This window comes from Arvicanthis niloticus, chromosome 4, assembly GCF_011762505.2.
Source record: "Arvicanthis niloticus isolate mArvNil1 chromosome 4, mArvNil1.pat.X, whole genome shotgun sequence".
Classification (NCBI taxonomy): domain Eukaryota; kingdom Metazoa; phylum Chordata; class Mammalia; order Rodentia; family Muridae; genus Arvicanthis; species Arvicanthis niloticus.
Genome location: NC_047661.1, coordinates 46,464,120 through 46,482,468, shown reverse-complemented (window position 1 = coordinate 46,482,468; position 18,349 = coordinate 46,464,120). Strand labels below are relative to the sequence as shown.

At 40.6% G+C, this 18,349-nt stretch overlaps 2 non-coding genes and 1 pseudogene across 2 annotated transcripts; 1 reads left to right on the top strand and 2 right to left on the bottom strand.

Moving 5' to 3' along the window:
- Positions 1-1,182: 1,182 nt before the first annotated feature.
- Positions 1,183-17,546, bottom strand: LOC117707327 (vomeronasal type-2 receptor 1-like; annotated as a pseudogene).
- On the bottom strand, positions 6,087-6,215 carry LOC117708041 (small nucleolar RNA SNORA17). Its single transcript, XR_004606765.1, has one exon. It is a non-coding gene; the product is annotated as a small nucleolar RNA SNORA17 (small nucleolar RNA).
- On the top strand, positions 16,880-17,010 carry LOC117708007 (small nucleolar RNA SNORA17). Its single transcript, XR_004606743.1, has one exon. It is a non-coding gene; the product is annotated as a small nucleolar RNA SNORA17 (small nucleolar RNA).
- Positions 17,547-18,349: the final 803 nt, after the last annotated feature.

The following is an 18,349-nucleotide window of genomic DNA, read 5'->3' as shown; positions in this document are numbered from 1 at the left end:
GAAGGGAAGCTGGTACATCTGACATTTACCATGCTATCAACAGTAGATATGTAGAACCAGTTTGTCATTTCACACAATTCAGTTCTTGGTTTTTAGGATTTTTTTTTTAAGTTGTCAACTCACACAGGAAGTCTTGCTTGGCCCTTCTTTTCTATGGTACTAGAATTCTCAACTTTGTCCTAGCATAGAGTTTCCCTCCAAAGAGGAGAAAGGAACACAAGTGTGGAGAACAATACTTTCTCTGTGCAAAACTTCCAAGCTCTCAAGGAAGAATAGGTGGATGAAAGAATGGAGAAATAAAAGATTGATGGAATATTAAAGGGACAAGGGGACAATCTGAGTGACAATCTGAGGGAGCCAAGCAAATGAAGAGAGGGCTTGCAAATTTCAGAAATGCAACTGGCTTCTATTGGAAGAATGTGGGCAAGAAGGGATCAGGTGGCAGCTATTGAAAATGAAATCAGTTTGAAGGATCTTCCACTTTGCTCTCAGTTGCTGTGAAAAGAAAGCCTGACAAAAGCCACTTGGGGAGGGAAGGCTTTACCTGATCTATACTTTCAGGTCATAATCCACCCTTGAGGAAAGTTAGGACAGGAGCTCAAGGTGGGAAATTAAAGCAGAAATGACAGTGGGACACTATTTGCTGGCCCACTCTCAGCTGGCTTTGTTAGACAGCCTAGGACCTCCTGCCTATGGATGGTTCCACCTACATTGGGTTGGGCCTTCCCACATCAATCAGTAACCTAGATATTTTCTTACAGACACTGCCAACAAGCCAATCTGATCTAGGCAATACCCAGTTGAGTCTTCAGATGACTCCCCTATTGTTATGAGTTAAAGAAGAAAATATGTTTTATTACTGTGTTACTGAACCTTTTCTTATTATTTCTGATCAGTCACATCTGTCATGTCCTACTCTACTGCATACCTTACGTGTCTACTCAAAAATCCCAATGAAATATTCTAGTGAAAAGTTTCTAATTTGAATTATGTCCTATTATGATACCTACTAAATGGTATCTTTACAGACTTAGATTTTATTCACTGCATTAAGACTATATTATGAAAAGCCTAATATCCAACATTACCCTATAGCATCAAGCAGCTGCTTCAGAAACAACATAAAAGGCAGACTGAGCCAGGGCATCATCCAACTTTGCTGGTCACTTGGAGCTCACGGTTCTACTCACTCAGAACAGTGGACACTGTGGTGTTGTTAAGCTCACTGCTCACAGAAGCTGAGGTCAGCTGGATGCTCCTGTCAACAGTGGGGACTCTTCCACCAACAGTTTCATCAGTGTTCCTCTTTGGCCTCAGCAAGATAAGGAGACACTTGGGAAGAAATAGACAGCCTAACAAGCCATAGCTGGATGCCAAAATGGCAAATATTTCCACAGCCACTTTGAATTTGCCTTTGGTGCTCAAGTAAGCAGGGACAAAAGAGATCCAGACAATAAGGAAGACCAGCATCCCAAAAGTGATGCATTTCCCTTCATAATAGTTATCTGGCAGCTGGCGAGCCACAAAGGTTGTAAGAAAACACAGCAGAGCCAGAAGCACATCAAACCCAAATATGGAGCACAGAAACTCTATAGAACCTTCATTGCATTCAAAGATGATCTTTACATTTTGAATTTCAATGTTTTTGAACATGCTCGGAGGCTCCAACACCAAGTATGCTGCACACACACCAATCTCCCCTACAACACAGATGAGTACAATTAATTTTCGAATAACAGGGTGCATAGATATAAGTCGGGTTTTGGATACAGAAATCCTGTAGGCAAAAAAGAGTGAAATAGTCTTTCCAAGAATGGAAGACAGACAAAGGCAAAAGCCCAGTGCCAGAGTGACCTGGCGGGCCATGCAGGTCCAGTTAGATGGCTTGCCTATGAACAGCATGGATGACAGCACCGTGATAACCAGAGACATCTGAATGAGGAAGCTCAGCTCCTGGTCATTGGCTTTCACCAATGGAGTGTGTCTGTGGATTATATACACAACAGTGACTGCCAAGACCACAAGTGCCCCAAAGATGGAAAGGATGACAAGGGTGAACCCCAGGGCCTCCTCATATGTGAGCATCTTCACCACATAGATCACATCCCATTTGACTTACATTGCACTGACAAAGCACAGATGCCTCTACAGATTGAGAATTACATTTAATTTTAGGAATTTAGTCTTTCTTTTCCATTTCATCCTTTTGTGAGTTGGTCTTTTACACCGACGTGCTCCTTTTTCTTCCCCACAAAGCACAGAACAATCATAAATGAGATGAATAACTACTGAGGTAAAAACAATCAGCGAGATTTTGATTTGTACAACGTTATTCAAATCCTTGTGCTTTCAATCTTTCATTCAATATCCCCTGATAGCAGAAAATATTATAGCTGCCACTTTAGATATTTCTAACCCAATATGCCGATCTCAGTTGGTAGAAAGGATAAGGATAAGAATGGAAACAAAACTAGCAACCATGTTCTCAGAGGCTAAGAAGGGGAGTCTGTCTGGATGGAGACTCAGCCTTAGAGTCTAGGGGAAACAGTTGGTGAACATGAAAACACTATTTGGGCTGAGTTTGTGTTAGTCAATGAAATGAATTTATGTTAATAGTTATTCAAAAGTTTAGGGAAAGACTGGGATCTCCTTTTATCACTTGGAGTGCTGTACTGACTCCTGTGGCTGGAGTTCTATGCAGACCTGACGCTAGGGAGTTCCTTTGCAGTGTTCTCCCCCCACCCCCAATGTTTTAAAAGAATTAGTTGCTATTGAGGGTTGTTTGTTAAAAGACAAGTGCAATGGTCTTCTTTTAACAGAAAGTAGAAATATAAATAAACCTGTGCCAATAAAACCCCCAAGCCAATCCTGCAACTGAGCAACTGAGCAGGCTGTCATATAAGTTCACACAGCAGCAGCTGCACAATCCGTGTGCTTTCAGTGCATAGACCATTAAGACATTCAGGTAACTTTTCTCTAGCTACAGTTAGTATTTAGTTCATAAACAGACAGTTTAAAGATTTTATGAGTTTATTCATATTTAATATTTCACAAATGTTACCTGGTATCATTCTTTTTACTTTCACATCTGTGGGTCTTTCCCAACTTTAGCTGCTTTGAAAATGAGAATCTGTACTGTAGCTTTTTCTGACATCACACAGAACATTCAATAAGTTTGGTGAGTTTTCATGATTTTTTTGTACACTGTTTACACAATTTAAACAAATTGTGTTTCAAAAGGATTCCTAATGATGTATTGGCCAACATGTGTTAATCTTGACTTTGTGACCAAAACCTGTCCACCTCCACATGGATTTTCTGACTAATCCATTTGCACATGGCAGACATATTATTCCTTAGGATGAATCTGCTTACTGGTGCCTAGAGGACACGCTTCTGCACACACTAAACAGTTAAGCTAGTAATAACAAAATCAGTGATGAAACAAAGTCCTAAAGTGTCTTCAACTCTGAAACTGAGAAAGCTCTGATTTTGATTTCCATGGAGACGCTCCTGTAGTAGATGTACCCTGTGTATCTGGGAGAAGACAATATACAGGGGCACTCCTAAGGAGAGTTTAGAAAGAACTTTTACTAAATCAGGCTCCTTGCCTATGACACTCTGGAGATGAGACCTTTTGATAAATCCTCCTTTGGGGAAACCTACATCCCCTAGAATCATCTTGAGAACCTAAAAGATACTTTTTCTCTCAGCAAAGAGAGATCTTCAAACAATTTATTCCCATCGTTGCCAGAGCAAGACTTAACATGTTTTCTTCTAATGCTGTCCACTTTGTTGTCTTGATGTCAGGTCTTCCACTGGACCTGAAACTCATTGTTTAGGCCAAATTGGCTGCCCAGCAAGCTCTCAGTATGACTATCTCTCTGCTTCACCAATGTTGGGATTACAGGTATATATATAGCCATGCCACTTTTTATGTGGACACAGAATATTAGGTCCTCAGGACTCATATTTTCAGGATAAGTGCTTTTTATCCACAAAGACATATTCCCAGACATCTATATTTTTATATTATAGATAGAGGTATGATTTAAAAATTGGAAGTGGAGCATTTGCAAATTTGTTTGTGTCTTATTTATTTATTTTATTATTTTTTAATTTTTTTTACAGTCTAGTCGTTATCTCCCTCCAGGTCTGTTCTCTGACAGTTCCTCATCCTATTCCTCCTCCCCTGTCTCCAAGAAGATGTCCTCAACTTCCAAATCCCACTAGACCTCCCCACTCCCTGGGGCCCCAAGTCTCTCACTGAGGCCAGACTAGGCAGTCCTCTGCTGTATATGTGTCAGGGGCCTCAAATCTGCTAGTGTATGCTGTCTGGATGGTGGCTCAGTATCTGAGAGATTTCAAGGGTCTAGGTTATGTAAGACTGCTGGTCTTCCTATGGAGTCACCCTCCTTTTTAGCTTCTTCCAGCCTTTTCCTAATCCAACCATAGAGGTCCCAGCTTCTGTCCATTGGTTGAGTTTAAGTATCTGATCCTCTCAGCTGTTTGTTGGACCTCTTGGAGGGCAGCCATGCTAGGCTCCTGTCTGTAAGCATACCATATCATCAATAATAGTGTCAGGCCTTGGAGCTTCCCCTTGAGCTGGATCCCAATTTGAACCAGTCACGGTCACTGGACCTCCTTTCTCTCAGTCTCTTCTCCATTTTTGCCCCTGCATTTCTTTTAGACAGCTCTCCCTCCTGGCATAAGTAGTGAAGGACAAAGGAGGTGAAAGGGACATCTCTCTCTTGACTGCACTGCTACCTAGAAGAAGAGACAGGGCTACCTCTACTGCACTCTTGTCCTTGGGTGTTGGGAGCCGACTTTTAGCAGAAAGCGGCTAGATTATCTTTGCAGCCATCTGGAACCATATACCCTGATAAGAGATTTGGTTTTCAATAGCCTACAACAGCTGAAGCACACTCTGATATCCCACATATTTTGTGTTGTGGTAGTCACGCCTGCAAGGCATGCAGTTCACGTGCTGTCCACGTGCTATCCAGGCCATACATGCCTGTAAGGCGCATGTGGTATCCAAGCCTGCAAGGCGCACAGTGCACGTGCTATCCACGCTATAGACGCCTGTAAGGCTTACGTCATATCAACACCTGCAAGGCACGTGGCAAAAGCGTATAAATACCTCAGAATTCCCTTCAATAAAAGAGACTTGAGACTTGGTAAGAGACTTGATCAGACTTTCTGTCTTGTCTCCATTCTTCGCTTCTCGTCTCCTTTATCCTCTCTCTCTCTCTCTCTCTCTCTCTCTCTCTCTCTCTCTCTCTCTCTCTCTCTCTCTCTCTCTCTCGCTAGACCCTGACCCTCGGACCGGAGCGGCAGCTTGGGCCAGGACACAGTGGCCGCCAAGCGTGGAGCGGAGCAGGCCACAACATTTTGGCCCACAAAGCCGGGCAGTACGGCCGCGACACTTGGGCCTGCTTACCTACAACTCCCACACCCAGGGACAGCTCTACTGTGCTGCCCAGGCAAGGTACAGGGCCCATTCTCCTGAGTGCTGCAGCAAGTGAAGTACTGGGCCAGCTCTCCTGTGCACAGCAGCTGGCACGGGTGAGGAGTGTCAGTTCTTCTGCTCTCATGCCCCCAGGGCCAGCTGTCTTATGTCCAGGTGAGGGGTGGGGGCAGTTCTCCACAGTCCTCAGATATCAACATGTCCGGTGGCAGCAGCTCAGACCAGAGAGTTCTGGCCTTTGGTGGCAAGAGACTCCTGCTGATGCAAGGCCATGGACCCAAATGTGGCCCCAAGTTGCATCAAAGGCCCGGACCCCACCATGATCCCAGGTGGCATCTCCAGCTACTCACATCAGGCTGATCCTCACTATGGTATCCTCTAGTATCCAGCCCTGGCTGTCTTCATCATCCACACATCCTTCTGTTTCTCTTTCTCTTCCATTTCTGCATCATTTACTTGGGTCTCTTAGTGGTGCATGGGGACTTTTGACTGATTGGGGTTGTCCCAGGAATGGTCTCAGGAGTGCTATGCCCCTCTGATGCACTATGGCCACCCCTCAGGCCTGTGCTGTGTCTGACTGGTGGTCATCTCAGGCTCATTTTTTCCATAGAATGTCATACTCATACTACTAATCATTAAGTGGTCCACAGGTCAGCACTGAGCGTAGACACAGCCTCTCTCTTTTCTGCCACCTACTGACACACATGTGACATAGCAGCCACATCTTCTTTTAGACAGGGACAATTCTGGGTCAGGGTTTTTGACTGTGGGATGGCACCTCCATCCCTCCACTTGATGCCCTGTCTTTCTCCCGGAGGTGGAATCTACAAGTTCTGGGAAGTGTGTTCTTATTTCAAAGAGAAATAGGATGTCTTCTCTGGGTCAGGCTTGGTGACACTTTCCTGCAATCCAAGAATGTGGAAGGCTAAAGAGGGTGGCTGAAAATCTGAAACTAGCCTGGAAGAAATGTGCCTGTGTAAGTCTGTGTGCGTGCATGCGTGCGCGAGTGTGTGTGTGTGTCTCAAAAACAAACAGAAAAAAATCAAACCAAAATAGAAGCCTATGAATCCTTCCATCATTAATAAACATATACTGCTGGTGTCATAGTAAATACTTATAGAAGTTTGCATTCAGTTATAGTTGGTGGCCTGTGTAAGAAAACTATAAATTTCCTCTGATGGGGAAGAGTCCAGATTGTTCTTCCTACAAAGTTTCCTTCTAGAAGGAATTGTGTAAACAATGATGAGAGAATGTGCTTGCAACAAGGACATGAAGCAATGCCCAGTGTGCTCACATTAGCCCTGTGGGAAAGGGAAAGGCCTAGGAGGGATATCCTTGGCTTCCTTCACATGACCAATGATAACAATAACGCCAGGTATATTCCTTTTCCGCACTTGCATTTGATTAAGCTAACCTAAGGTGTTGTTTTCTTGTGTAATAAAAAGAGAAGTGCTCTTCTCGCATTGCTCTTGAGCCCAAAAGCTTTGAGTCCCTTGATCACCTAACTCAGATCTTTGGCATTTCCTTCAGTCTCTGGAGACTTAGTCTCCCTGACTGTGGTGGAACCAACTACATTTGAAGCAACTCCAATATTCAAATATAACATTAATTCTAGTAGAGAAGTTAAGAAAAAGTAAGTGTGGCAATACTGTATTGAAATATTAAAATAGAAAATTGCTAAGTTTTATTGTTTTCTATTATGTTAATTAGAAAAAGAATCCCCAAATCATTTGGCAGACAGGAACTCTGTCTTTATTCTTTGTTCCGTGTAAAACATGAGCACCTATGCTAAACTTAGCTTACTGATACAAAGGAAAAAGTCAAGATTTTTCCATGTAGTAGTTCACCATGCAGGGAGTGGTGCAAAGCCATAGAAGATCTTACATATTTCAGGTTCATCATCTCTGACATTTCTGCAATGATAGAAGGGTCTGTATTGTCCTATATGTTATATATCCCTGGCTACATGAGTCTGCTGAGCTTTTGATAAAACCAGTGTAACTCGGTGACTGAATTTTAGGGTTCTTTTTTGTTGTTAACTTTTAATTATTTTAATTTTTCTTTTGTTGAAAAATTAAAATGTGAGCAAAATGTACTGTGTGACATATTGTGACACTGCAGCTTCCACATGAGAAGAGGGGATAAGAGAGGAGGAGATGAGTGGGATTGAGTTGCATGATGTGAAATTCACAAAGAACCAATAAAAAGTTGAAAAAAAAAGAGAAAATAGATGTTTTTTTGTCATTTAATATATTCTGATTACAGTCTCCTTTTCCTCTACTCCTTTCCAGTTTCTCCCTACCTCCCTTCAAATCTAGATCCATCTCCTTTTTCTTGTATTAGAAAAAAACCCAGCTTTCCAAGGAAATAAAATAAGTAAAATGAAATAAGATAGACTAAAACCTATTACAACAGAATATAACAAAACAAAACACTCAAGGAAAAGAGCCCAAGAAAAAGCCCAATAAACAGATAAAGACTCAGAGATCCACTCATTCTCATGCTCAGGAATCCTATAAAAACATTAAACTGGAAACTATACTATATAGACAACAAAACACACACACACAAACACACAATAAGTTTTTTAAAAGCCCTGACACAACATCATTAAACAATGAATCTGTAAAGATGTGCCTCAGCATGCGGGGTGGTAAATGGGGACTGGGAGACCACCTGAAAGAGAGAATGGGGGAGACAAGGGATGCAAACAACGAACAGCAAGTCAAGAGATCTGATCAAGCTGTTGAATTTTAATTGTTCAGGTTATATACACATAGAAACAGAATATGGGGTAGGGGGTGACGTAGGGTCTCTTTGTTTCTGGGGAATTCAGGTGTTCTCAAGAACAAGATGATGGCTGGGTGAAAAGTTCAGCAGAAGGAACAGAGAAGAACAGGTAGCTAAGTACCTGTCCATAAAATCTATAGTTATTTGTTCTTTACTAATCTAGTACTTTCCCATAGAGGCTACCTGTACATAAGATCTGTAGCTACTTGTTCTCAACTGGGCTACCTATCCACAAGATCTATAGCTATTTTTTTTCTCAACTGGGTTAGTACTTTCCCACAGAGGCCAAGACTTTGCGCCAGTAAGCACATATGGCTGACAAAGCAGTTAATGTTTAAGCAAGGTCACTCCCAACAAAGATGTGATTGAGTTTGTTTTCTGTTGACCATCTGGTTAACCACTGTTTGGCATTCTGTCTACCCATAAGAGTAGTTTGTTTTCCCAATGAGACTCTCTCAGAGAAAACTAAATTTTCCATTGCATGTGGTTATCAATTTAAGACAGCTTTGGACTTGGGATGGGGGCATGTGTCCACTTAGGTCTTTGGCTTATCTAGTTTTAGGTTCTTGACCACTGGAACAGTGTCAGGCATGGGTTCTATCTCATGGAGTGGGCCTTAGGTTTCAGAGAATGGTTGGTTACACCCACAGTTTGTGACATTACTGCATCAGGATACCATGCAGGCAGGTTTCCACTCTAGATAGAAGTGTTTATAACTGGGTTGATTTTTACCTTTCTCCTCTAGTAGCATGCAGAATACCTTTAAGTTCCAGAAGGGGTGAAGTCTCTAGTTAGGCACCAGCATAATGTTTCCATATGTAATTGAGATTATGTATATGTTTTCTTCAGCACTAGAGCCTTACCATCAGCTTGTGAAGGACAAGCAATAGCATTGGCAATTGCCTAGGTTATTTGAAGGTTTCCCTTTGGCTAACAATTTAATTTGATATAACCCATTTCTGGCACTGGAGGTTTCACTTGATAGAAAAAAAAATGTCTACTTGGGACTTAATCACCCTTGTTATTATCCTGATTCCATTTAGGTTCCATAATATATGTATTTGTTTTAAGATGCTGCTACTGTACTAAGTTTTTCTTATGAACCTTCAAATGGCTCTTATTGTTAACTGTCTCTTCTGCATTCCTTCCTTTACCTCCCTTTTCCTCCCCCTCATTCAACTCCCCCCATTCCACTTCCACCCTGCTCCCTGTCTCTACATAATTATGTATTCTATTTCTTCTTCTTTGGGAGATCTTTCACTCCCTGCTAGTGCCTAACTTCTGTGATTGTAGGGATTGCAGCACACATATTAAAATCTTAAAACCCAACATTTACAAGTAAGCAAATACATACCATATTTGTCTTATTGTATCTGAGTTACCTCATTCAGAATGATTTTCCTAACTGCATCCATTTACCTGTGGATTTCATAATTCTATTATTTTAACAGCTGAGTGATATTCTTTTGTGTAAATGTATGCTATTTACCTGATTCATTCATATGTCGATGAACATCTAGGCTGTTTCTAATTTCTGTCTATTAAGAATAGAGCAGCAATGAACACAGTTGGGAAAGTGTCTCTGCCCAAGAATATTATAGGTGGATCTTGAGGTAGATTAGTTTCCATTCTGATGAATGGACACACCAATTTCCACAGTCACTGTACAAGTTTGCATCTCCCACCAACAATGGATGAGTGTTCTCCTTACATTATTCCCAGCATAAGTTGTCATTTGGTTTATTGATCTTAGCTAGTCTTTGATTTGTAGTTCCCTGATGACTAAAGATGTTGAACATTTCTTTAGGTGTTTACCAGCCATTTGAGTTTCATATTTTGAGAATTCTTTTTAAATATATACCCCATTTTTAAATTATCATCAGATTCTGATATCAAGATTCTGAGCTCGTTATATATTTTGATATGATCCCTCTATCAGTAGCTTGTGAAAATATTTTCCCATTCTGTAGGCTGCTGCTTTGTCTGAATGTTGGTGTCCTTTCCCATGCAGAAACTTTTCAGTTTCATGAGATCCCATTTATTGATTGGTGATCTTAGTGACTGTGCTAATGGTTCAGAAAGTCTTTTTCCCTGCCAATTCAAGGCTATTTCCTACTTTCTCTTCTATCAGATTCAATATATCTAGTTTTATGTTGCAGTTTCCCAGACCTGTGAAGCTGAGTTTTGTGCAGGGTCATAAGTTGGGATCTATTTGCATTCTTCTACATGCAGCCAACAAGTTTGACCAGCAACATTTGTTGAAGATGCTGTCTTTTTCAGTGTATATTTCTGGCTTAAAACAAACAAACAAACAAACAAAAACCCCCAAAAACAAAAGTCAGGTGTCCATTGGGTGGATTTATGTCAGGGTCTTCAATTCAATTCCCTTGAACAACATGTCAGTTTTTGTACCAATAATGCTGCTTTTATTAGCATAGGTCTGTAGGACAATTTGAGGTCAGTGATGGTGATACTTCCAACAGCTTTTATTTTTCAAGATTGTTTTAGATATCCTGTTGTTGTTGTTGTGTATCTATATGAAGCTGAAAATTGTCCTTTCGAGGTCTGTGAAGAATTCTGTTGCAATTTTGATGAGAATTATATTGAATGTGTTGATTACTTTTGGTAGGACAGCTATTTTTACTGAATTATTCCTATTACTATATGAGCTTGGGAGACCTTTCCACCTTCTGATATCTTTGACTTCTTTCTTTAATGACTTAAAGTTGTGTTATATAACTTCTTCATTTGCTTCATTAGAGTTACCCTCAAAATATTTTATATTTTTGAGTCTATTGCAAAAGAAATTGCCTCCCTGATTTATTTCTCTGTTATTTTTATATAGGAAAGCGAGTTAATTTTGTATCTAGTTACTAATAAAGGTATTTATTAGCTGTAGGAGTTCCCCAGTGAAAAATTTTGGAATACTTCTGTATACCATCATATCATCTGCAAATAACAATACTTCGACTTCTTCCTCTACAATTTGCATCCCTTGGTATCCTTCAGTTGCATTTTTGCTCTATCTAAGACTTCCAGTACTATATTGAATAGGTATGAAGAAAGTGGACATTTGTATTCTTCCTTCCTTTCTTTCTTTTTTTCCTTTCTTAATAATTTGAGCAGCATTGACATTAACCTTTCTTTCAACTTCTAGTAGAATTCTGCACTAAAGCCATCTGACCCATGAGCTTTTATTTTGGGGTTGGGAGACTTTTAATTGACGATTCTATATTATTAGAGGTTGTAGGTGTGTTTAAATTGCTTATCTGATGTTGATTTAACTTTAGTAAGTGATGTGTGTCAAGGAAATTGTCAATATCTTTTAGATTTTCCAATTTGGTGGAATATAGGTTTTAAAATATGTTTTATGATTTTTTTTTAATTTCCTCAGTGTCTGTTGCCATATCTCCCTTTCATTTCCAGTTTTGTTTATTTGGATAATTTGGATAGTAATCTTTTTGTTTGGGTAAGGATTTGTCTAGATTGTTGATTTTCTCGAAGAGTCAATACTTTGTTTCATTAATTCTAGTGTTGTTTTCTTTGTTTCTATTTTATTGAATTCAGCCCTGAGTTTGATTATTTCTTGCCATCTACTATGCTTGGATGTGAACAATTCTTTTTGTTCCAATGATTTCAGGTATTCTGTTAAGTTGCTAGTACAAGAAGATCTCTCCAGTTTTTTTTTTTTTTTTTTAATTTTTGTTTACTTGTTTTAATGTAGAAACTTAATGTTATGAACTTGCCTCTTAAGGCAGGTGGGAGAGCTGGCTCTTAGGTCATGAGAACAGGAGGGATGGCCTTGTCCCTTGCCAGCTGCAGCACTTTGAAGAGTTGACCCTGCACCTCACCTGGCACCACAATAAAGCTGATCTTGGTGGCAGGAATCCAGGTGAGCTGGACCAGAGGGTATGAGAAGAGAAGAGCTGGCCTCACCCTTTGCTGGTACTTGGGTGAGCTAGTTGAAGCAGTGCTAGAGAGCTGACGCTAGTGTGTGGTGTGAGTGTTGGAGAGCTGATGAGCTGACCAACTCAGCTGCCACCTTGGCCCAGATATAGGATATAACTGTTTGGTTTTTTCTATGTTCCCTAGGCTCCTTAATAATTACACAGAGGCTTCATTATTTATTAATAAATCCCTAGGTCTTAAGCTAGATTTGTAACCCAACTAGCTCAATTAACTTAACTAGCCAACTTATACTATTCTATGTTTGCCACATGGCTGGTTCCTTTCCTCATTTTCATATATCCGACTTCCTCTGAGTTGCAATGGTGAATTTTTTCACTCCTGACTATTTTTCAGAGATCCTCTCTTTCTGCCAGATGTCCCACCTTCTAATCCTGCCCCAGCTTATTGGCCATTAGGTTTTTATTGACAGGTGATGCTTTTACACAGTTCACAAGAGATTATCCCTACACCAGGACTTTGAGTTGACCCACTGCAACATCTACCCTATCTATGAACTGCTGGAACTCATAAAGGGGCCAATCCTGCAGATCCAAAGCAACAACAGGATATCTGAGAGGACTCCCATTGAAGATCTAGTATTGATAGTTTAGAAGAAGCCAAAGGCCTCAAACCAAACCCACGACTCATTGCAATGAACATTTGCAAGCAAAGCTGTTTAGTCAAAAGTGTGTAATGTGTGACAAACTGTGAGACACTGCTGCTTCCATGGTGAGATGGATTTTGTTTGTTTTGATTGCTTTGAGGAGAAAGTTGCAAGAAAGGAGGACAGAGGACATGAATGAACAGGGAGATGAGTGGGATTGAGGTACATGATGTAAAGTATACACACACACACAACAATAGAATTACAATGTTTTTTTGGTGTAATTTTTTCTTTGATGAGTCTATAGGGCCCTTCCCTAGCTCTTCTGATTCGTTTTGGTTTGAAATTCTAGGCACTGATGCCTGGTCTTGTCTTTGTTGGGTGAATGCTTTGTTCCTTGTTTTTAGTTCCTTTCTCTGGTTCTTCAGAGAGTGTGGCAGCTGTGTGTTGCTTTGTAGGATATTCTTGTGGGATACTGCTAGGTGTAGCCACTGAGCATTTTTGGTAAAATATGTTTTTACATATTGATAGGTGACATGTAGAAAATGGGGATGGGCTGGGAGGCAAAGAGGAGTCCACAGGAAGGAGGAAAGCAGTATGTTCTACGAGAATCTATTTAGTCCTCTAGGAATGGGGAGGGAGAGTTAGGAGAGGCCACAAAAAAGTACTCTGCTACAAAGCTGGTAGTGAGATGATGGGAATGAGATTTGGAGAAGAGGAGGGAAAGGTGAAGACCCACAGTCAATCTACTTTCTTCCCTGGCCAGAGTCAAAAGGTATACTTCATTTCATTTTATTTGTTCACTTTTTTTTGTTTGTTTGTTTGGGAGCTGGGCTCGAACTTGGGTTTCCATCTTGCTGGGCAAGCACTCTGCCACTGAGCTATATCCCCAGCCCTGAATTAATTGGTTTATGTCTTAGTGGAGTCTGTAGTTGAGGGCTACATGATTATAGTCTGAAAACAGGATGGCTTCAGATGAGAACAAAGAGAACTCATGAAAATTGGGCAGAGCAGCTGGAACAGAAAAAGGTAGTAATAAGTAATTATCCACCAACGTCTACATTGAGAAAAGCAAAAAGAGAGAAAACAATCTGCCATCGAACCTCAAAAGGCTCGAAGTAATAATAAAACAACTCTAAATTTAGTGTAAAGGAAGACATAATAAAAATCACAACAAAAATAAATAAGAGACTAAAAATAGAACTGCTTAATTGATATGGGCTGAGGTCTTGATTGCGTTTGTTTTCTCTGCCAGTTCAAGAATTTAAAGGCAGGGACACAGGTAGCAGCAGGGAAATCTCAAACACCCCAGACATAATCAGCAGATGAAGAAAGGTGAAGAAAGGGTGGAGGGCACATGTACCAGACACACAGAGAAGTCCTGCTGCAAAGCAGAGGGGTGACTTGGAAAGCCGAACCCCCCAAGTTTTTAGAAAAATCCTCTCAAGAGTCTTCTTTTCTTATTTAGGGTTGCTCAGTCTGAAGAAAGTCAGGCTGGTTGGTCCACAGTGTTGTGTAACATGCCCTGAGCAGGCCTTAAACTCATTGAACCTGGTGGAGACAAAAGCCAGCAATGCCTTTGTTGTAAATTGTTCTTATGAACCTGCTATATAGACCAATATGTAGTGACATAGAGGAAGCTGACAGATTTCTGAGCACATACAACTTACTGAGATTTAATCAAAAGAAGGTAAAGGAAGAAAGCACGTAAGGGAACCTCAGTGAACCTATAATAAAATTGAACCAGCAACAATTTTTGTTGTTCTTAAGTCACTTAAAAAAAAAAAAAAGCCCTAGACATAAACCTGTGTATCGCCAACCAGAAGGTTTTTGACAGTGATTTTAAGAACATTTTTTGAAGCTAGGCTTCTGTAACTGTGCTGAGAAACTTAAACCAACCTTCACCAATAAGCAGGGCTATTATTAGAAAGACAAAAGGTGGCGTTGGTGAGGATGTGGAGAAATCAGAAGACTTCGTGTGATTAGTGTGAGCATACAGTAGTACTTCACATAGACAATATGAATGTAGATTAGTACTCCATGTAGATAAATGCCAAGAGAAGTGGCTCCAATGGTCAATCAGAAATTTTAAGGAGAGAGAGAGAGAGAGAGACAGAGACAGAGACAGAGACAGAGACAGAGAGACAGACAGAGAGACAGAGTCAGAGAGAGATATTAACCCTTATCTTGAAATAAAGCAATATATTGTTTGGGCTCAAAAAAAAAATGACCCAGTTATCATTAAGAATAAATGCCCATGTCCTTTTTCACATCTGCTGAGATGATCCAAGGAAAATCTGTAGCATACACAGCTTGTTTGACATTGTTTGTGATTCTTAGCTGAGTCATATCCAGATAGGCATTTTTTTCAGATCCTCCAGCTTCTCCTCTCCAGTGCAGAGCTGATCAGACATGTCATACAATCTGTCTTCTTTACCAGTCATATTCACTCCGTGGGAATATGGGAATTGGGCCAGGCACAGTTAAATGCTGAGAGGATCCAAGGAAAATCTATAGCTTTCATAGCTTTTTTTATTCTTAATGACAACTGGTTGATTTTTTTTTTTTTTTGAGCCCAAATAAGTATGTTGCCCTAGTTCAAGATACGGGTGTAATTCAATAGAAAAGATATCATTTGGATCATTGCTCAGGCATACACCATAAAGAAATTCTGGTATAAATGGTCCTTGACATTGCAAATTCAATAGTTCCACCAACATATGGGAAGTATTCAGGCTTTGCAATGAGAGCTGAGGTAATCCAGGCTTCACTGGGCTGGCTATCCATGTCCTGTCAGTTATGTTATGATGAATCACTTACAGCACAAATGGGCTGAGGTCACTCTCCGTTGTATAAAGCACAATGACTTTGCCAGTGGAAGTCTTTGTTGCAGTAATAGCTTTTTGCATTTTCTCATTGGAATAGACTTCGAGAATGGTTTCAGAGAAAGCAACACAAAGATTACAAGTCTCCGTTCCCCCCCTAAAGGACTTGATTCAATATTTTCCATAATCAACATCAGTTGAAATAGCACTTATCCAGACCCAACCAAAGCGAAAATTTGAGTCTTCACCATGGCCTCAGACTGGATCTTTTTGTAGTTTACTACAGTGCAACGACATGATAGAAACTAGAATTTGTCGCTAAGAGCTGAGCAGAAATATATTCCACCTGCAACTAAAAATATTCACAGTTATTTGGAGCAACGACCCATGTCTTAAATGGCACAACTTCAGAATATATTTATTGAGAGGGAGTGAACTGGACAATGCTCATTTTTTCCATCCATCTATCCAGAGACAATAACTTTCCATTCCCCCAGCTCAGTTGGGGGAATGCTTTGACTGATGGTCAGGCTGCCAGTTACTAAAGTGAGGACATCTGATGATCTAGTTATCATGGGTGGGGCTGTATTCCTGACACGAATGCCATTTGCTCTTATCTGGTCTCTTCCTCAGCTTTAGCTCTCATATACAAAGGTGATAGAATGAGTCTACTCTCAGTCTACTTAGTAGCACCAGCTTCTCTCACCTATGCTCTGTCTCTGCCACCATCACATCTCCCATTACTTTCCATGTTTTCCCTCTTCTTCTCTTTCCTTGATTTCCATTTCCAAGACTTTTGAGTATGTAATTCTTAAAACTTAGTTGGAGATGGATGATAAAGTGTTACTCCAATCTTGTATCTAAGCAGTATTTTCTAACATGTCACTAAACACTCATTTTTATGGGCATATTAAATAATAGAAGGAGTACTTTTCAATCTCAGAGTTCATTGATCTTTGTATTTATTTCCTGATTGTCTTACATGCATCTTTGCTGTAGTTAACCATCCATGTTTTGACTATAGTTTAGAAAATTCTACTTCTCTATGCAAACTAATACATCACTTCAAGTAGTATCACCTATAACACCATAGCTCTTAGACTGTTGGTGCATTCACAAAACCAGACTATTTCTGTGTTCTCAATCCTCTCCCTTTCGTTCTATTCTTACATTTTCATCTAAACTTACACTCTTCTACACAACCAGCAACATCATAGAGGACATGTTTAAGAAAGAAATGTTGCTGCTCCTAGAGGCATTGAAGCTGTAGTTGTATGCCACATGTGAGTCAGTAGGTGGCAGAAAAGATCAAGGCTATGACTATGCTCAGTGTTCTGACTTGTGAACATCTGAATGATGAGTAGCCTAACATTTCCTTAAAAGACAAGTGAGCCAGAGATGACCATTAGTCAGATGCCATGCAGTCTAGGGCAGGGAGCAGGTTAGCATCAAGAAAAATCTTGGACCTGGGGCCCCAAGCAGGAGTGAGCTGGATACAGCCAACTCTACCACCACCACATAGAGCCATGGGGGCAGGTCTGGGCAATTAGCAAGTCCAAGACAACCACCAGTCCACTGCCCATAAAATCTGGCTTATATCTTGCCTGGGCAACAGGGTAGATCTTGCCCTGGTTGGGGAAAGGTGTTGTAGGTGAGCCAGCCCCAAAGGTGTGAAAGCATGAGGGCCATCCCTGTCTTTCACTTGGTGCAGCACTCCAGAGAGAAGACCTTGCATCTCATTTGGGCAGCACAGTAGAGCTGACCCTGATGGCATAGGTACAGATAAGCCAGCACCAAGGGTATGAAATTGGGAGGTCTGCTTCTGTCCTTTGCTGGTTGCACTGAATGGTCCAGCCAGAGCAGAGTAGAAGAGGTTGCCCTGGTGGTATGGGTGCAGGAGAGCTAACATGCTGACCAGCTCACATACCTTACAGTCCCAGATCCAAGGCTTCGAATTGGCCCACCCCGATATCTATGCCATTGATGAAGATGAACTGCTGGAGTGCATGAAGGGGCGAATCCTACAGATCCCAAACTACAGGATATTCACCACTCAGGGCAACAACAGGTTATCCAATAGGAGGCCCAGAGAGGTTCCAGTACTGATAGTGTAGCTGAAGCTAAAGGCCTCATACCAGATCAATGAATCATTGCAATGAACATTTACAAGCAAAGAAGTGTGGACAAAAGGGTATACTTTGCTGGGATGTGGTTGCAAGGGTAGAGAATGTGTAGTGGGGGAGGGGTAGATGAGTGGGGATTGGCATTTATGATGTGAAATTCAAGAAGAACTGATAAGTTTTTTTTTTAAAGACTTTTATTTCTGAAGCAAAGACAACTGATTTCTATAGCTTGTTAAGGAATTCATTCATTTGTGGGAAGAATAGCTAATGTTTGAAAAGGACATATAGAAACCTAATACTTTATGTTTCATAAACATATTTACACAATACATGTTCATATAGTTTAGATCACATTAAAGTACTTAGTTGGTGTTACACTACTCATGGGAATATGCTCATCTGTGAAGTTACAGGTTACTAAATAAGAAAGCATAGTGTCAGCTATGGAATATCTCCCCTGAAATTGTGGGTTAGAGGTGTTACAGAAACTCTCAAAAACCATATAAACTATTACCATTGCTCGTTGTTACGCACAAGAATTTTATGGTAAACCCTGTTGGTGAAGATAACACACATACACGAACACACA